Below are 21,895 nucleotides of genomic sequence, written 5' to 3' on the forward strand. Positions count from 1 at the left end.
GTTTTGGTTGCCATTGATAGATATTTCATCATTTTTGATTCTTTGTTTTTTCTGTGAGTTTCAGGCGTGTCTCTTTTTTTTTTTTTTTTGAGGTGTGTCTCTTAAAGGCAGCGTTTTGATGTGTCTTGTTTCCTAAACCTGCCTGCTATTTTCCGTCTTATGATTGGTGCATTTAGTCCATTGACATTCAGTGTTATTATTGATAAATGCAAGTTTGCTACTGTCATTTCATAGTATTTGTGTTTAGTACTTTTTGTGGACTTATTTGTGTCTTTGTTCCCCCTCTAGATCTATGTTGCTTTGAGTGTTGCTTTCAATGTGTTGGTTTCTGGGTGGTGTTGTCTTCTGTGATAGTCTCATGTTTGTGTGCTGTGTTGCTTATTTTCTGACCATAGATATCCAAGTATCATTTTTTGGTAATGCTGGTTTTATTTATAGATTTTTAAAAAACTTTTTACCTGTTTAAAAAGTAGCACCGATGAAGAATACAGCTTTCCCCCAGATCCTAAATGCTTCCTTCCCCCCAACTACCATGATCCGAATTCTACCTTGCAAGTCTGGATAGAGCAGAGGTTGTACACTGGTGCATATGGGAGCTGGAGGCACAGGGAATCCAGGGTGGATGATACCTTCAGGACCAGGGGTGGGAGGGGCGATACTGGGAGAGTAGAAGGTGAGTGGGTTGGAAATGGGGAACCAATTACAAGGATCTACATGTAACTTCTTCCCTGGGGGACGGACAACAGAGAAGGGGGTGAAGGGAAATGCTGGATAGGGCAAGATATGACAAAATAATAATCTATAAATTATCAAGGGCTCATGGGGGAAGGGGGAGCATTGAGGGAGGGGAAAAAAAGAGGACCTGATGCAAAGGGCTTAAGTGGAGAGCAAATGCTTTGAAAATGATTAGGGCAAAGAATGTACAGATGTGCTTTATACAATTGATGTATGTATATGTATGGATTGTGATAAGAGTTGTATGAGCCCCTAATAAAATGTTTAAAATAAATAGTATTGGCATATGCAAAAAAAACAAAAAAAAATACTTTTATTTCCCATTAGTATTTGCTGAGGGATTTTGTTGGATCTAGAATTCTTGGTTGGCAGTTATTTTCCTTCAAGTTTTGGTATATACAGGTTGTTCCACTGTCTTTTCCTACATAGTTTCTTTTGAGAGGTCTGAGTCTCTCCTTATCAATTTTCCTCTTTAGATGAGTGTTCTTTTTTCTCCAGCTGCTGCCAAGGTTCTCTCCTTTTCCTTGAAGTTGGATAATCTGACTACTGTACGTATTTTCTCCCTGGGGTCTATGCTATATGGGGTTCTCTCAGCTTCCTAGAGTTATTGTCTCCTCTTTTCTGATATTAGGGAAATTTTCTTCCATGAATTCCCAAACTATTTTCTCTGTAGATTTGTTTCTTCTTGTTTCAGGATCCCCTTGAGACATAGATTGTTTCTCTTGATGGTGTGCCCCATCATTCTTCAACATCTTTTGTTTTTATGGTTGATCGTTTCTCTCATTAGTGGTAGTCAGTGTGGTTGTCTCTGAGTTCACTTATTTGATTTTCCTTTTCTTCCACTCTATTCTTCAATTCTTTTACTCTGTTTTAAAAGTTCTGAAATATCATTGTTTACCTTCTGCAATGCTTTAGCATGTGAGATTTTTAGTTACTCAATTTTCCATTGTTTTCAAGAGTTTCCCTCATATTCTTTGTATGGTCCTAAACATCATTATTTTGTATCCTATTTCTGATATGTCTTGGACCTTTTATTCAGTGTATTCCACTGGGCTTGGATGGTTTTTAGTTTTTAGATTTTTCTCTTCTTAATTTTTTCTGTTACTGCTTTCATTGTTTCTACATCATAATTGTACCGTTATACGGAGTGTGGGGGCTGCTGGGTTGGGTAGGGGAAGGTTGACTCTTTGGATTACAGGAGAGAGAACTACTATGAGCTGGAAATCATATTTTGTGGGGATGAGGAGGAAAGAATACAGTTGGGTAGGTGAGGAAAGCAGGGGGACAGAAGGCAAGAGAGTAGGGTAAAATGACAGTAGAAATAATAAGTGATTTCTGGGTAAATAAAAATAGACCTCTATATGTTGGAAAAGGGAACCTTAAGAGTGTGAGAATAAGGCAAGTGTGTGTATGTGAAGGGGATGTTGGGAGGGATGATCCAAGAGAAAGGTGTGTCCTGTGGAGCTGGAGATTTTTTAAAATGGGAAATTATACTGCTTATGTTTGAAGGATACTGCACCAGACTTGCCACGCCATCTGTCCTCCATATAAAGGTCCTTGGGGGTCAGCGAAGTGAAGAGGTTGAGTAGGTGAGATGGGGCATGTAGTCAGGATGAGGAGAGCCCAGCACCCCGAAATCATGCTGGGTGTCACCAGTAGTAGCAGGGAATTAAAGAGGTTCAGTCTGTTTTAGAAGTTTGGCATATCCTGGGAAGAACAGTAAGTTAAGGGAGCAAACTCACAAACAGAGAGAAAAAAATTAGCAACAACAACTTGGTATACTTCATTTTCAGGTCACACACCTGGGTTCCCAAAGCAAGAACACATCTGCTGGATTCTCTCTGTTATTCCCACAGGCTTCTTCCATGGTTGCTACCTAATGACTACTAGCATGTTTTCTGATGCAGTCAGCTATTCTCTGTGTTTTATTTAGTATATTTAATCCATTGACATTCAGTGTCATTACTGAAATATACAGGTGTGTTACTGTCATGCTGCGTTTATATTTGGCTTCTTTTGCCTTTTTGTGGTTTCATTGGTGTCTTTCTTCCTCCTCTGGTTCAGTTTGTTTTAAATGTTGTGTTGTCTTGCCTGATGCTCTGAGGTTCTTCTGCCATTAATGTTCTTTGTCCAAAGTGTTCCAATTTTCCCTGGAATATTTTTTATTCATCTTCATATTTAAGGAATATTTTTGATGAATATGGGATTCTTGTTTGGCAGGTTTTTTCCTTTCATAATTTTATATATGTCATTCTATTGTCTTCTTGCCTGTAGTTTCTGCTGAGAAGTATGAGCTTATGATCAATTTTCCCCTGTAGGTAACTATACATTTTTTTCTCTAGCTGTCCTCAGGATTCTTTTTCTTTGAAATTTGAGAATTTGACTATGATATAGCGTGATGTTTTTCTTTTGGCTCTAGCCTATTTGGGTTCTCTTGGGTTCTTAAATAGTTATTTTCTCCCCTTTGTGATATTAGGGAAATTTTCTTCCATCATTTCCCATACTAGTTTCTCTGTATATATGTTTTTTTCATTTATTCATTTTCCAGGATCCTGATGAGACAGAGTTTGTTTCTCTTGATGATGTCCCAGATCATTCTCAGGACTTTTTCTTATTCCATCACTTCTTTGTTGATTGTTTTTCTCATCAACTGTAATCTAAGTGATTATTGTTAAGCCCACTGATTTGATCTTCCTTTACTTCAATTCTATTTCTCAAGTATTTTACTATAGTTCCTTATTCTGTTATCTCATTGTGGATTTTCTGGAATTCCTTAAATTTACAGATTTTAGTTTTTCACTTTCTTCCATTGTTCTTACAAATACTTCCCACAGTACTTGAAAGGACCTAAATAGCATCTTGTTAATTCTTTTGGTAGTTGTGGGGCATATTCTTCAGAATATACCATTGAGTTTGGGTGATTTTTGGTTGTTTGTGTTTTGATATTTTTGGTTTATTGTGGTTGACTGCTTTTTCCTCAGCATTGTGGGACAGCTATTAGTGATATGTGAGCTTCTTAGTCATGTAGAGATATTTGGCTCTGTCTAGTTATATTGGAGAGGTCTAACAGGAGCGGGAAGCCATACAGTGGTGAAATGGAGAAACAGGGAGCGATAAGTAAGGTGGAAAACTGGGGTGGGAAAAAGAGGAAGAATAAGGTAAAAGTAATGATAGTATTACTAAGCAGCTCTCTGAATGAGTAAACAGATTTGTAAAACTAATGGAAAATATATTTTAAGAGGGGTAATCAGAATTAATATTTCATAGAAACATATTTCATGAGAAAAGAGAGCATAAACGATAATGAGTGGGTATGGGAAGGAGCGGGAGGGACAGGAGGGACAAAAAGAATCTACAAGCCTGCCACCTTTTTGTCTGGAGGAGGTGGTGGGAGGAGTCTTTAATCTCCGGGCGATGAGGTCATATGGAAGACAACACTGGAAGAGATTGTGGGTGATAACTAGAGGAAAAAAGATGAATGTATTATAGTAGGAAAAAATTACAGAAACTGCAGAGAATAAATTAAATTAAAAGAACAAACCACTTTGTGGGTGTGAATTTTTGCTCTTTGGTGGTGTTATTATGTGGGTGAGTTGGGACACTTGACAGGAGAGGGCACCAGAAACAAAGCAGGAAAATAAGAGGAAGGGGAAAGAATTGCAAAAGGTGAAGCTTGGGTTCTGGTTATATCTGCACCACATGATCTACTCTCGACCTGGAACCCAGAAGCCATCGAGATAAAAGGTTTGGCTGGCTAGGTTGCCCTAGTAGCGTGGGGAAATCGGCTGTGCCTGGGAGGATCAGAGTTCACAGAAGCTGCTCTTGCCACTGGCCATTGATTAAAAAAGAGTCTGTCAGCAGGTCTTACTGTTCTACCATGTTAAGAAACTTCAGTTCACTTAGCTTTTAAGTTGCTTTTCTTGCTTCCTGGAAATGAAGGACATCCCTCCTACTGGAACTTGCCCAATAGTTGCTGAGGAGATCTTCCTGTGTTTGTTATTATCTTCATGAATTTCTTTAAGCCTCCTCTTATCAGATGTTGTAGTGTGTGTGTGTGTGTGTGTGTGTGTGTGTGTGTGTAGTATTGTCATTAGTTTCTGTCAAGTCAGCTCCATCTCGTGGCAGCCTTATGTACAAGAGGACAGAGCGTTTCCCCGTCTACTCTGTTCTCATGATCGTTGGCACGTTTGAATTCATCATTGTGACTACTGTGCCAATGAAGCTCCTTGAAAGTGCTTCACATTTTTCTGATCCTTTTCCAACCATCTGAAAATGCAAAGTACAAGAAGCACACCTGAAGTGTTGAAAGCATGATACTACCAAATACATTGCAAGACAAATTTATATTACAACCATTTGGATTTTTTTTCCTTTTTAACTAAAACAAAAAAATGTCAACAATAAAAACTTTGATGGGGTTTTCATAGAAGGAACTTGGATGAAATAATAAATGACTTTTTTTGTTTTTATTTAAAAACCCAAATTGAGTGCTATGTATTTCAAAGTACTATTCTACAAATATGAATTGAATATCAAATCACCCAAGTGTATGAAGAAATTATAATCCAAAAGTTTTAGTGTTTTTATTTCCTTGTGGAGCAATTTGTCTATATAAGGTCGATTTCTGCCTTATAGGTGATCCGTGGGGGTTATGAACAAATTGTATATTAAGTCAAATTTGTAGGTTAAGTCCGAAGAGTTTATTTGGACTACGTTAGTGCAAAAAAAGGCTTGCCGCGTTTTTAAGGATTTAAAAGCCGCGCATGCAGCAAGCTAAGGTGACTGTGATGGAGAATTTGTTGTGAATGGGCTTGCTTCAATCATTTCCAAGCAAATTTACATACTATCAAAGAGCAAATGCAAATTTTCCATATGCTGGATGTTTGCAACCAAGGAACTATTTGTATTTGACTCTGGTTTAAAATATGACTTTTTAAAACTTTGTAACCTTATTTTGAATGAAAGCATTATAAGAGCAAGGGATAAAATTCAATTAACTGACATGACAGAAAATAATCTACTAAGTGAATGTATCAGGCAGTGGGATGCTTTCATACCTTTCAAAGAGGAAATAACCTATTTCTTGCCTTGTTATCTAATGACACAGGAGTTTATTTCTCTTGAAGCTGTTACAAATCTACCTAATGAGAGCTAAACACTGTTGCCAAGCAATTAGAGCTTTTATTGTATCGCTAATTTCCTTCATTTCCGTAGTTGCTGATAATCATTATCCAATACTGTCTGTCTCATTTAAGAATGTACAAACGTGCCCGTACACACACTCGCTGCAGCTGTCTGAGAAATGCATAGCCTGCACTGATGGCTCAGGCCAGCAGCTACAGATGGACAGCTTCAGACGTTTTCCAAACTTGTGTATTTCTGCATAGCTTGCTCTTGTTAACTGCTGGTTTCCGTTGAGTAATTCTGACTGATTGAAAATACATAATGTGTGAAAGTAGAACTGCTCTCTTTCAGAAGATCGCCAGCCCTTTCTTCCAAAGTGCCTCTGGATGGACTTGAACCTCTGACCTTTGAGTTAGGACTTGAATGCCTTCATAATGATAATGTAACACCCAGGGACTCCTTGCTTCAAGAAATAGAGTCTAATTAATTTCCCTCAAATCCCCCAGTTTGTGGCTCATTAGTAACTAGTAGAATCCAGTAGAGGTGGCATTGCATGAATTCCAAGGCTAAGTCATAAAAAGAAATTCAGCTTCTACCTTGTGATAGTCTGGGTAGACTAGAGAAACAAACGCAGAGACACTCATTCGTGTGTCATTGAGAACTTTATATCAAAGAGCAATTGGATATTGAGAAAACATCCCAGCCCAGTCCAGATCAAGTCCATAAGTCTGATATTAGCCCATATGTCTGATACCAATCTATAAATTCCTCTTCAGACTCACGCAACACATGCAATGGTACGAAATGCAGGAACATCACAGTCTTGTGGACCCAGTGGCAGTGGAAGCATCTCAAGGCTGGCAGGGGTTTCCATGTGGCTCCCCTAGCTCCAGACTAGCACAGCTCCATGGGTCTTGTCAGCAGGAAGACGAAGCAGAGTCTGTGTGTATCTGGCCTTCAGTCCGCTATTTGTCTTCATTGAGCCTCTAAATTAAGTCATCAACCTGTGATCTGATTGACAGGCTAGACTCCACCCCTTCACAAGCTGACAGGAGATTATGTAACTGCCACATACCTTGTGAGCTGGAATTCCCACTCAACAGCTATGGAAACTGTCCAATGGATCTGACTGAGGTCACCATACTAAATTGGGAAGCCGACATTAGCTGATGGTAAGAGAGAGATTTCCAGACAACTCTAGCTGCTCTAGTCAGCTGCTATGCCAGTTTCAGTCACCTTCTAAAAAGAACCCCATGAGCCCATGCTCAGCCAAGTCTTCCTAAATGTATGACCCATTGTAACCATTAGTAGAAATAGAATGGTATTTGTAGATTAAGCCACTAGGTTTTGGCATGACGATACAAATAAATACATAGAAAGAACCCTATACCCTAAGAATATGTGCATGGCTAAGAATGTTTCTATATATACTTTTTATTTCCATAATGGAAATAGCAGATAATCTACATCACTTTAGTGCTAATCATTCTCTTATCGGTTGAGTTCTTACTGAATATTGTCACTCTCTGCCAGGAGGCACTTCTAGTTGGAATACAAGTGGCCAATGAGTTTCAGAGATTTATTGCCTCCAAGAAACCCTTAAGGACAAATGAAAGTATCTGGATAAATAACACAACTCTTTACCACGCAGGAAAATACCAATGCATATTCTATACCATCTACCCAGCTGCCCACAATTATTACACACTCTCTTACCTTGTTTTTTATCCCTTATTCATTTATGGTGCTTTCCAGCATTACCTCCCAAACAGACTGTTTGCACATAAATCTCATCTTACATGAAGTGTCTGAAGACATGTTAGAAATTAAGCCTGTCTCCTACCTGGGAATAAATTATCATTGTCATAAGGTCCACTAACACATGATTACCCCATATGTGCAGAGCAGAGCTACTCTACAGAGTTTTCAATGCAGTGAGCTTTCAAAAACACCAGGCCTATACCTCTAAGGCACATCCAGGTGGATTCAAACAGCTAATGTCTTGGCTATCAATTGAGCACATCATCCAAGGCCTCCGAATGTGGTTGTGCTGTAAGTTGTTTTAACGTTGACCCAAACCTACGATGACCGTCTCTGTGTTGGGGTAAAACTGCTGCAGCAGGTTTTCAAGCCTGTGGCCTCTCAAAAGTATAGCTCCCGGTCTATTTCCTAAGACATATTCCCTCAGGTTTGAACTGTCAACCTTTCGGCTAATTGTCAAGAACTTAACCATTTGGGTTCAATAGTACGGTTGTTAGTTTATTGTGCCAACCTGGCTGATAAACACATGTGGGGTTAATTGAAGGGTGCAGGGATAAATGGCTCAGTGAGTCGCCTTTCTAGTTCTCGGGTCTCTTGCTCTCTGATGGTTAGACCAGGGTGCAGCTGCTTCAGCCAGTTCCCTGCTTCCACCGGCAAGGCTCACTTCCTGCAAAACATCCCTGAGGAGAAGCCACATGGACTTACCCCAGTGCAGCCCTGGGTGCTGGAGCAGCCGTGTGGAGGCCCCTGCCAGCACTGACATGCTTACACGTTCACTGACTCAGCTTTCCTCCTGCAGTCGGCATCATGGCATCTGTTTTGTGAGATAGAGGAGGACTTTGGGAATTGGTGTTGGACATATGGGTTAATGGTGAACTTGTGGGTTTGGGAAGCCCTGGGTTGGGATGTTTTCTTGGTACACACTTAACCTTTATATAAAACTCTCTCATACATGAGTTTCTGTGGATTTGTTTCTCTAAAGATTGAGACCCCTAAATTTTAGGAATGAGTACAAAGTCTTCTTGCTCGATTTTCTTTTATTTTTTCAAGTCCAGAAGCTGTCCATGAAGATATCTATGTGTTTTTTCTTATTGATTCCAACTCATAGCGACCCTATATAGGCATAATGAAACACAAGTTTTGCGTCATCTTCACAATGGTTATGCTTGAGCAAACATTGCAGCCACGATGTGAGTCCATTTTGTCAAGGTCTTCCTCTTTTTCTCCGGCCCTCTTCTTTATCAAGCATGATGTCCTGCTCCAGGGGCTGGTCTCTCCTGGCCAAAGTACATGAGATGAAGTGTCATCCTCCTTGTTTCTAATGAACATTCTAGCTGCACTTCTTCCAAAATGGATTTGTTGTGCTTTTCTGGTAGCCCATGGTACCATTAATGTTCTTCACCACCACCATAATTCAAATGCATCAATTCTCCTTCGGTCTGCCTTATTCAATGTCCAACTAGCCCTTGCCTATGTGGCAATTAAAAATACCATGGCTTGAATTGAGCATACCTTAGTCCTCAAAGTAATATCCTTGCTTTTCGTTCATTTAAAGAGGTCTTGTGCAGCAGATTTAACCAATGCAATTAGTCCTTTGATATCTCTCTCTAGATCATTTTATTGGGGGCTCTTACAACTCTTGTTACAAGCCATGCATCAATTGTATCAGACATATTAGTGAGTATATTGCCATCATTCTTTTCTAGACATTTATTTTCTATTGGGCCCTTGGGATCAGCTCCTCTTTTTTCCCCTCCCCCTCCTCCCACCATCATGGCCCCTTGGTAGATTATAGATTGTTTTTGTTTTCATATCTCACACCAACCACTGTCTCCCTTCCCTCTGGTTTCTGTTGTTCCTCCCCCTGGATGGGGGTGGCAGTTATGTGCCATTCATTGTGTTCGGTACCCCTTTCCTCTCCACCTCTCCCCCCTTCCCCCTATCCTTTTGGTATCTCTACTCCCATTCCTGTTCCTGGGTTCTGTGTGTTGTGATCTTTATCTCTTGTCTATACCTATGTACATGCTCCCATCCAGTCCAGAGTGGAAAACAGCACTGGGGTCATGATAGTGGGGGGTAAGGAGGCCTCAAGGGATCAGAGGTATATTGTGTGATCCATCAGTGCTCTATGCACCCTGATTGACTCATCCCCTCCCTGAGACCCCTTAGTGAGGGGATGTTCCACTGTCCACAGTGTATTGCCTTATAAATATATGTACATAGACCAATACCTCTATTTTTATGGATTAATGTATTTACTTAAGTACACACCTCTGTTAATACCTTTGTGTATAGCTTGACTTCCTAGATCTTTCCTCTGTTTCCTTTTGCCTCCTCCTGCCCCACCATCACATTCTCCCTTCTTCCATCTCTTCCTCTCAGCTAGATTGGTGTTGCTCTAATATCCACAGGATCTATGCATTCTCCTAGATGTTGATTTTAATTCCCTAATTGTTCCCCTGTCCATGGCATTATTTACTCACCACACCCTTCCCTCCCCACCACCTTCTTCCCCCAAGACTCTCTGGGGCCGTTGACCCTGTCACTTTCCCCCTGAGCTTGCTTCCCATATCTGTCTTACATAAGTAGGCAAACCAGCAACATGCTAGTCCAAACAATAAGAAAAAAAGATTGTAAAAATAAAAGGAGGTAAAAACAAACAAACAAACATATATAGTTCCTGGTCGGTCTGCTGGTCTTTATGAGTCCCTCCCCCCCCCCCCCTAGTCCTGGGGGAACTCCAGGGGCCACCCCTCCGAGCCTGAAGTCGATTTTGGGGGCTCGTTAGGGGCTTTGTGGATTTGGTTTGCTACAATTGCTGATTTGTTATGCTCCCTTCTTGGTTTGTCCTGCTGCAGGCCACATTATCTCCCTGCTATGTGTCCCCATTGTTGTCCTTTGTCACCTTAGGCTCCAGTTAGGGGACAACATGTCTTGAGTTGTTGTCAGTCCTACGGTCCTCTCTGTGCCTTAGCAGCTCCATACAAGTGCATCATCCTCGTCTTGGTGTGCCAATGTGGAGTCTAGACTGACTGTCCCTTTCTCTTTTTCCTTTTTGAATTGCTTCCGTGTGGGCATGCTAACTTGGTTCCTTTCCTCCACCTGAAGGTTAGTGTTCTCTGTGGCACATGTTTCTAGGGTCCTTTGATCTCTTGACTGCTGCTTCCATGAATATTGATTTTGGATCCAATCAAGACAAAATCCTTGACAAGTTCAACATTTTCTCTGTTTATCATGATACCACCTATTGGTCTAGTTGTGAGGATTTTGGTTTTCATTACATTAAGTTGTAATCAGTATTGAAGGTTTTAATCCTTCTTCATCAGCAAGTGCTTCAAGTCCTCATTTTTTAGAAAGAAAGAAAGAATATGTCATCTGTATATCAAAGTTTGCTAATAAGCCTGCCTTCAATCCTGATATTCTTCAGACAGGGCAACTTCTCAGATTATTTTCTCAGCATACATATTGAGTAAGTATGGTGAGAGGATACAGCCCTGATGTGCACCTTTCTTAATTTAAACCATGCAGTATTTCCTTGTACTGTATGAACTGCCTCTAGATGTATATAGAGTTTCTACACGAGAATAATGAAGTGTTCTGAAATTACTGTTATTCTCAAAGCTATCCATAGTTTGCTCTGATTTACACAGGCAACTGTCTTCACATAGTCAATAAAACACAATTAAACATCTTTCTGGTATTATCTGTTCTACAATATCTATATCTATACAAACATACAAGTAATATATATGTTCTGAGTGGGTAACTTCCCCCATTTCTTACTCCAAATTCTGAGAAATATTTAAGTTAGTAAATATTTATTACATATTAACTGTCTGCTCAGAGAACCATTAGATAACATAATACAAAAGAGAAAATATGCTCAAACACACACACCTGTCCCAAGCTCACAGCATTTAAGATGTGATTGGAGAAGCAGGCTGTTCTCACAGGAAAACAGGTAGGAATAAACAGTGTCTAGCAAATCAGGGGGGCAATTGCAAAGAAGGAACCCCAACACAATATTAGGGTGCTATGAGGGCAGTACAGGAATGAGAAAACTGTGTCCGAAGTATGCTGCCTTCTCTTTCTAACGAGTCACTGCACATTGGTGGAAGAGAACTCACAAAACCACACCCATGGAAACATACTCATGAGCCTGGGGAGTAACTGAAGATTAAACTTTCATAGTGAATACTAGTCATGATTGTTTTTGTTAGGTGTCTTCAAGTTGCTTCCAATTCATAGCTGCTCTTGGTACGAAAGAAGGAAACACTGCCCGATCCTGTGTCATCCTAGTAATTGGTCTTATGTTGGAGTCCAGTTATTCATGGAGGACCCTTCTATATCAGGCAGCAGTCAAGGGTTTTTTTGTATGCAAAATGGTAGCACTGTTTCTAAAGCAATTTCATGATGCAAAGCCTACTTAATTCTTATTACTAGTCAGCTTGCAATTTCCTCTACCTGTCAGCTTTAGGATTACACAATTCTGAATTAATTTTCATTTCATGAGGACCTGCATTATTTAAAATATGGGGCAAAAATATAAAATAACTAAAATTTGGTGTTATGGCAAATTAAATGCTCTTTAAAATGTATGCTTTATAATTATCATCTTCATATTTATCCTCATTGTTAAAAGCTAATATTTACTAGTTCTTAATATTTATTAATAATATAATTTATTATATAATAATCGATAGAGGGCTTCTTATTTATTGATTCCCATGCACCAAGTATATATATTAATATATTATATATTACTATATATTGGCTCAATGAGTGAGTTGTTTTTTAATATACTATATTTTACATATTTTGTTACATTAAGGTATTATATTATATATTAATATATGCATAGTAGCTCACTTAATCCACCAAAAAGTACTTGCTATAATTGTACAGGTGGAAAAAGCAGAGGCCCAGAGTAATCCGGTAGCTTTTCCTGTTGCACACTTACACAGCTAATAGGTGCTAGAACTGGGATCTTATGCCTGACAGCCTAGCCCTAGGCCTCCTACATTCTTGACCACTTCTTCTTTTTTTTTTTTGGTATTCATGTCATTTATTTTATTTTATTTTTTTTTAATTTTAACAATTTATTGGGGCTCATACAATTCTTTTCACAGTTCATATATATACATACATCAATTGTATAAAGCACATCTGTACAGTCTTTGCCCTAATCATTTTTTTCTCTTTTCTTCTTTTACATTTTATTAGGGACTCATACAACTCTTACCACAATCCATACATATACATACATCAATTGTATAAAGCACATCCATACATTCCCTGCCACAATCATTCTCAAGGCATTTGCTCTCCACTTAAGCCCCTTGCATCAGGTCCTCTTTTTTTTCCCCTCCTCCCTCCCCATTCCCCCCTCCCTCATATGCCCTTGGTAATTTATACATCGTTGTTTTGTCCTATCTTGCCCTATCCGGAGTCTCCCTTCCCCCCTTCTCTGCTGTCCCTCTCCCAGGGAAGAGGTCACATGTGGATCCTTGTAATCAGTTCCCCCTTTCCAACCCACTCACCCTCCACTCTCCCAGCATCGTCCCTCACACCCTTGGTCCTGAAGGTATCATCCACCCTGGATTCCCTGTACCTCCAACCCTCATATGCACCAGTGTACAGCCTCTGTCCTATCCAGCCCTGCAAGGTAGAATTCGGATCATGGTAGTTGGGGGGAGGAAGCATCCAGGATCCGGGGGAAAGCTGTGTTCTTCATCGATACTACCTCACACCCTAATTAACCCATCTCCTCTCCTAAACCCCTCTATGAGGGGATCTCCATTGGTCTTGACCACTTCTTCATATAAACCTCACAATAATTCTATTCTGTAGAGATATCTGTTCCCATTTTAATGATGAGAAAGCCAAGGCTCAGGAGAGTTAGTCAGAGTTAGTCAGGTTGGAACCCATCACTATCCTGCTCTAAAATCTACACCCTTGCATTAAGTTCATCTGCATCATGCCTGTCTCCTATGTACCAGTGGTATTAGCAAAGATGGACTTAGTCTAGCATTCACCAGTTCTGCCCTTATCAAGACAAACCTTTTCAACATAATATAAATGTAAGAAATGAAAAAAAAATCCTTTTTACCAATAACTTGATCAGAAATAGGAAAGTGTGGTGGTTGGTTTGAGTTGTTGATATCAACTCTTACTAGTTGTATAAACCGTACACCAAAAAGAAAATAAAAACCGCTTGACATTGAATCAGCCCGACTCATGATGACGCCACGTGCATCAGAGCTGAGCTGTGCTCCACACCGTTTTCAATGGCTGGTTTTTCTGTGATAGATCGCAGACCTTTCCTCTGAGGTACCTCAGTGTTAACTCCAGCCTCTAGTCTTTCCATTAGCAGCTGAGTATGCTAACCATTTGCACCCCTCTCCCCAATACACTCTATGACTAAGCACAATGCTGGTCACCTGTCACATGTCAACTGGTAATAACTTCATGAAGCAGTCACCACTATTACTCCAATTCTGCTGTTATTCCAGAGAGGTGAATGGAAATGGAATTAGAGTTGTGGCTATTTTTTCACAATAGCTGCTCCTCTTCAACTAAGAGGTCCAAACACAGCCTGTGATGACAAGTCCTTCCTCAAGCTCATTCCGGTGTGCAGAGGCCCCAAGAATGCCTACAGATGAAACGTAGAGGGGAGTCTTCCCTCAGAGCTCTTAGGAGAGCCAGGGGACCAAGAATAAGGGTCTATGGACTTCCCAGAGGACAGGGGTAAAACTATACTGATGCCCATCTGAGGCCCACGAGAAGACCTGAATAACCAAAGCTCAGCACACAAAACACAGCCTGGCTGGGAAAAAGTGAGACTGCCTAGTGGCCTCAGGGCGTGGAAAGTAAGAGGACACAGTGACTTCATGTGACTTTGGGAAGCATTGTTTATGGAGCTTTGAGAGATTATGGTTCATCGAAGATTGTTATTTACAATAAGATGCATATGAATGTATTATGCTTTAATGCTGATTTGTTGCTTAATCAAACTTTATTCTAATACAATTTACCAGAGTATTTGGAAATGAAACAGACCAGGCATTCCCACTGAATATAAGGCCTGAACTGAATATTGATAATCCACATTACTAAAAAGAGAATGGACTGGGTGTTTAATTCCTGGTAACAGAATATTCTATATGTGAGCTCTTGTGGGTACTGTTGATACTGCTAAGATCTCCTAAATGAGGCCATGCTCCAATCTCACAGCTCCCTCTTACTCTGCAGAATTATCCCTATTTTAAAGGGCAGCTCCCTCTACTATGGAGTATGAATCTATTCCAAGAGACAGCATGTGCCCAAAGGTTATATGGCTCAGGGTTCAAAAGGCTATCCTCCTGGCCTCTAAAGTAAAAAAAAAAAAACACTCTGAAATTCATACCCCAAAGCTCTCCCTGAGATCAAGCTAAAACAATACTGCAGCTAGGGATCTTGCATTTGCATCCTGGTGAGATTTTAATTATGGTGTTCAATAAGAATATTGAAGGTCCATCAATGCAAGAACACTTTGTTCTAATAAACTGGAATTCCATGATGCTCACTTTCCTAACATGATTGCTGAAGACAAAGAGGATGCATAAGCAAATGTGATGAAGAAAGCTGATGGTGCCCTGCTATCAAAAGATACAGCATCTGGGGTTTTCGTAAAGGTTTGAAGATAAACAAGCAGCCATCTAACTCAGAAGCCTACATAGAAGAAGCATACCAGCCTGTGTGCTCACGAAGTGTCGATGGGATCAGGTATCAGGCATCAAAGAAGAAAAAACCATATTATTGTAAATGAGGGTGAGTGTGGAATAGGGACCCAAACCCATCTGTAGGCAACTGGACATCCCTTTACAGAAGGGTTGTGGGGAGGAGATGAGCCAGTCAGGGTGCAGTGTAGCAACAATGAAATATACAACTTTCCTCTAGTTCTTAAATGCTTCCTTTTCGCCCCGCCCCATCATGATCCCAATTCTACCTTACAAATCCAGCTGGACCAGAGGATGTACACTGGTAGAGATAGGAACTGGAAACACAGGGAACCCAGGACAAATGAACCTCTCAGGACCAGTGGTGAGAGTGGCAATACCAGGAGGATGGAGGGCAGGTGGGGTAGACATTGAGAACTGATTAGAAGGATCTACGTATAACCCCCTCCCTGGGGAGGGACAACAGAAAAGTGGGTGAAGGAAGATGTCGGACAGTGTAAGATATGACAAAATAATAATAATTTATAAATTATCAAGGGTTCGTGAGGAAGGGGCGATGGGGAGGGAGGGGGAAAATGGGGAGCTGATACAAAGGGTTCAAGTAGAAAGCAAATGTTTTGAGACTGATGATGGCGACAAATGTACACATATCCTTGACACGATGGATGTATGTATGGATTGGGATGAGTTATTCAAGCCCCCAATAAAATTATTTGAGGGACAAAAAGAATATTGAAGGTACCAGAATTTGTCCTGAAAGAAGTACAGCAAGAATGTTCTTTCAAGGAGACTTTGACTCATGTATTTAGACATATTATCAGAAGGGACCAGTCCCAGGAGAAAGACATCATGATTAGTAATAGAGTCAGTGAAAAACAGGAAGTCCCTCAAAGAGAGAATAGCAATAGTGGCTGCAACAATGAACTCAAAAATAACAATTGTGAGGGTGGCCTTAGACCTGGAATTGTTTTGTTCTGTTTGTGGCAATCACATAATCTACTGTCCACTTGAGGAAGGGGTAGAATCTAGCCTGTCAATCAGGTTATAGCCAATGGAGCCTCTGTGTGGGCATGGCCTTCTCCTGAGGATTCTGAGAACTCCTATCTTCCTCCCTGGAGGTGGGAGACACTCTCGCTGCTTCCTCTTCCTCCTGACAAGCCACATGGAGCTCTGCTGATGGATCCTGGGCTCTCAAGCTGGAGGAGCCATGTGGAGACACATGTCAACACTGAGATGCTCCACCACCACTGGCTCCACAAGATTTTCCACCCAGTGGCCTGTGATCTTCCTGAATTCAGCGTCATTGCATGTGTTGTGTGAGTCAGAAGAGGAATGTATAGACTGGTATGGGACATACGGGCTAATATGGGACTTAAGGACTTGATCTAAACTGGGCTGGGATGTTTTCTCAATATATATTTGCTCTTTTATATAAAGTTCTTTCTTATATGCATGAGAGTCTATGAATTTGTTTCCCTAGTCAACCCAGACTAGCACACTGTTGCACATAGAGCAGCTATGAGTTAGGACTAATTGAACAACAACTAACAAAAACAAACAACTGGTGAGATATAAATGACATTTCTAACTACCAATCAAAGTGGAATTTCCAAGATTTATTTAATAGGCGTTAGTTCCAATCAGAAAATATATTTTCATTCAAACATGAAATCCTATGTAGAACAGCAAAAATCTAGAGCAACTTAATGGGTTAGGTAAAGCATGGTGCATACCACATAAGAAACTACACAGGTTATAGAAATTGGGATATTGATATACTCATATCTTTGATAGAGAAAGTACAAATTGAGGTTATAGAGCCTTGTGTATAGCATGACTTCTTTATTTTACATTCTTTATTTATGTATTCATTTCAGCACAAACACATGTATATTTATTACTTACACAAAGAAGCACTTAACATGTGTGGTTCTCTCTCCTTATCATCCTGAGACAAGCATGAGGGTAGTTTGTTTTGGAACGTGATCACAGTTTTGGGAGAGAAGATTTCAAAAGCATACAGAGAGAAAAAACCTAGCAAACCAAGGATGGCTGTACAGTCAAACACCTCTGTGAACACCTGGGGCCCACTGCTGTTTGGGACTCTCTGAGGAGCTGAGTAGAGCTTCAGAATTTTCCAGAAGAACAGGACCCAACCCCAACTGACCCAAATTTGTCCCTTGCGGTGTTAATTCTCTTTCCCTTCCAGCGAGAACTGTCCCATAATGGCCATACTCTACAGAGTCCCTGCAGGTTGTAAATGGTTAATGCAGTTGGTGCTCACTGAAACGTGGAAGCTTCAAGGCCACCTAGAGGTGCCATGGAAGAAAGTCCTAGAGAAGTCTTCTGGAAGAGCAGCCATTGAGAACATTACTGAAACAGAGTGCTGCTCTGATATCCATGAGATCACATGGTGGTGACTCTGCATGTACTCACCAGCGACTAGCTCAACACTACGGTAGCACAGCCCCAGGCAGAATGCTAAACGTAAGCAGGAGAGCTGAGGTTAAACCTGCGGACTGATTGCTGTGCAATTGATGGAATCGAAGGCAGGTTAAGGAGGTCTCAGGAAGGCATGGCAGGTGTTGATTCACCTAGTGTCAGGAAGGACGTTAATAAGACTGCTTATGGCACTCGTGGGAGTTCTGAGTACACCATCATCACCTAGTTTTGCCTGATCCTGATCTTCATGGTTACAATGGGATGCAAGGATTTTTATTTCTCTCCTTTATGCTTTACTGTTCTGTGTAGCTTTTGTCATAGTGAATGTGTCCCTTTTTTGCAGCAGCAAAAATTAAAAACAATAAAGCTATTCCTAAAAGAGAGAAATGATTGTACTGATTCCCTTGTTTTACAGGGAACAGATGGGGTTAAGGCTGTGTTCTTGGACATAAGAGACAACCTGCTCTTGATGTGATTTCAGGCCATAGCCTACTCAGCCCTGACGTGTATAAGGCAAACTGCATGTTTAAGGATAGCATGCAAATAAAGTTTAGAATGCATTAATCTTACGTATAAGCTTATTGAGTTTTTTACATAAATGTATATCTATGTAAGAACCATCTAGACCATGATTTGGTACACTTAATTTCCCCTTGGTACCTTCCCATACTACAATCACACACCCCTTAATTTCCCCTTAATTTATAAACCCTTTAATTTCCCCTTGGTACCTTCCCATACTACAATCACACACTCAACTCCTTACTCAAGTTTTTTTACTGTTCTGAGTACACCATCATCACCTAGTTTTGCCTGATCCTGATCTTCATGGTTACAATCAGTGTCCCCAGAGCAGAAACTAACATGGAAAATTACAGCTGGAAGTTTTCGAGGATGAATTTTGGCATCAGCACTTAGTAGAACTTTAGGAAAACAGGAGAGAGTTGGGCTGGATGCAGCCACGGGCCTTAAGTGTGCACACAGGTACCTCTGGAGCTGAAAGGTCCATTAGTCCCACCTTGAAATAAGGGTGTTATATTTTTTACACCCATATTAGCCAATCATTGCAGATGACATACTTACAGAAATGGAAAGAAGACGCACCTACCGTTATCAGCTATGAACATTCCCAACAGTGGGGCAATGAGTACTCCATGACTATATCTATATATCTGGAGTTCAATTTATTTATCTTTTCTATTGCTGCTCATGCTTTTGATGACATTATCAAACCTTAGATCATGAAGATTTACCTCTTGGGTTAGGGGGGATTGCCTAGAGAAACAAATCCAGTTACAGAAAGAACTTTCTATCAAGAAATAATTATATATTAAGAAAGCATCCCAACCCAGTCCAACTCAAGTCTGTAATTCCGATGTGAGTCCACAAGTCCCTCTTCAGACTCACACAGCTGCAGTTGGTGACACAGAAAAGTGAATGGGAAAGCATGAAAGGTCACAAGTTGGTGAGCAGAGTCACATGGTTCTAAGGTTGGTGGGAATATGGAAGTGGGCTGACAGCTCTCAAGGTCGGGCAGGATACATGGGCTCACCTCTAGAAGCAAGCAGAGTCCCAGAAGGCACAAAAGGGAGAGGCAGAAAGAAGGTGAGTTTCCCAGTTTCTCTTCTTTCAATAACACTCATTCACAAAAGCAGAACTATTCCTCCTAGTGAACTAAGACATCTCATTTTTTTAAGTAAAGAAAGTATGAAAATAATATGGTAGTTTTGAGTTGCCAGTTATTAGGCACCCTTAAAGCAAGATATTTAAACTCAAGTCTAATAACTTCAAAATCAATAACCTTGGGATAGTAGTCATCTGCTTCTTCTCACGCTAGCGTATGTCAGCCTTAAATCCCAAGGGAGTATTTCAGTACCTTCAATCTACCACAGGTCTGATAAAGGTGGTGTCCAGTTTTTTGCTTAATGGGATTTCCAAATTGTATCTTTCTGGTATAGTCATTGAAGAATGTTGTACACCTTGAGAGACAAAGCCTAGAGTCTCGGTTATCTATAGCAGTCCCAGTTGTGTCACCAAGGGCTGGATAGAAACTAGGTCAAAGGTGCCCAATTTGGAGTATAGTACTGAGCATCTTATCCCCTGGGCAGTCTATATATGTAGCATTAAGGTTTTTTTGTTTTTCCAAATGGCAGGTGCTCCACTTGGCTTACCCAATAACAGAAGTCAAATCACCTTCATTTAGACAGACATATCCTTTGCTCATCCTTTGAACTTGAATTTCCGTTCACTAAGAACTCTTGTAGGATTGTCTGTTGGATTGAGGTAACAGTGTTTTAAGGCAGGGACTTCTTGACCTTCTACCTTCCTTCCCAATATGAGAAACGGTGTCCAGCTGAGATGAGGCACCTCAATCAAAGAGGTTCTTTAAATGTATAAGTAAGAGGTTAATATATGATGCATCAGCCTTAGGCACACACCACCACTTCATTGCTGAGGAGATTGAACTAGAATATCACATGACCTAAGAACAGATGCCCGCATTTTTCTCAGTGTTTATCTTTATAGTAGTAGATTCATGCAATATTTGTGCTTTTGTGATTGTCTAACTTTACTTAGACTGTGTGGATCATAACAAACTGGATATACTAGAGAACAATAGGACTTCCAGAACCTTTCATGCAGCACCTGTACCTGGAACAGGAGGAAATTGTACAGCAGTATAAGGGAATACTGCATGGTTGAAAATCAGGGAAGGTGTGTGTCAGGGTTGTATCCTCTCACCACGTTATTCAATTTGTAGCCTATAAAATAATAAGAGAAACTGGACAATATGAAGAAGAATCAGCATCAAGATTGCTGGAAGACTTGACTTTGTGAAGATGACTTGACTTTGCTCTCTGAAAATGAGGACTTGAAGCATTGCTGATGAACATCCAGGACTATAGCCGTGAGAATGGGTTACAACTCAAGGTAAAGAAAATTAAAATCCTCTCAACTAGTCCAATAAGTAATGTCATAGTAATAGAGAAAAGATTGAAGTTTTCAAGGATTTCATCTAGATTTGAGCCACAATCAATGTTCATGGAAGTAGCTAAGAAATCAAATGACACCTTGAATTGGGTGAATCTGCTGCATGTGACCTCTATAAAGTGTTGAAAAGTAGGGGTGTTACTTTGAGGACTGAGGTGCGTCTGAGGCTATCTCTCTCTCTTTCCTATTTAGTAGTTCTTGGCCTCTGTCGAAAACTATTGCCTGTAGGTCAATACTTTTATTTCCTGGTTTCATATCTGTTATTACCAATACCCAGCTGTTTTTACTACTCAGGCTGTGTAATCGGTTGAGAGAATCTATAGTGAGAGGCCTCCTATTTTGTTCTTTTTTGTTGTTCTTTTTTTTAAGAAGTTATTTGCTAATGTTACACCTCTTCCCTCTCCATATGAAGTTGGGAATTAGTATTTTCATTTATTTAAAAAAAATAAAGTTGGAATTTGGATCAGAATTGTATTATACATATAGATTGCTCTGGGTACATTTCTGCCATATTGATTCTTCCTATCCATGAATATGAGATATCCTTTTATTAGGTCAAGTTTCTCTGGGTTTCTTATAATAGTGTTCTGTAGTTTCATTTGTACAGGTTCCTTTAGTTAGGTTTTCCTAAGTATTTCATCTTTTGTGTGTCTACTGTAAATGGCATTGTTTACTTGATGTCTTTCTCAGAGATCTCTTCACTGGTATACAGGAATCAAATTGAATTCTACTTGCTAATCTTATATCCTGTTACTTTACCACATCCTTCATTCTTTCCCAACAATCTTCCTATGCAGTCTTTGGAGTTTCCTATATATAAAATCACGTTTCTTGAAAATAGTGAGAGTTTCACTATTTCTCTACCAGATTTTATTCCCTTGATTTTGTTCTGTTGTCTAATGGTCTGGCAAAGATCTCAAGTACAATATTGACTAATAGTAGTGATAGGTAGGTAGCATCCTTGTCTAGTTCCCAGTCTCAGGAGATATGTTTTCCATTTAACTCATTAAGTGTGATGTTAGCCACTGTTTGGTCATATTTGCCCCATTAGGAAATGAAGGTCACGCACAATAAACTCCCACAGATTTTACTCTATCCACATCATTATGATAGACTCTACATTG

This window comes from Tenrec ecaudatus, chromosome 12 (assembly GCF_050624435.1).
Source record: "Tenrec ecaudatus isolate mTenEca1 chromosome 12, mTenEca1.hap1, whole genome shotgun sequence".
NCBI classification, from domain to species: Eukaryota; Metazoa; Chordata; class Mammalia; order Afrosoricida; family Tenrecidae; genus Tenrec; species Tenrec ecaudatus.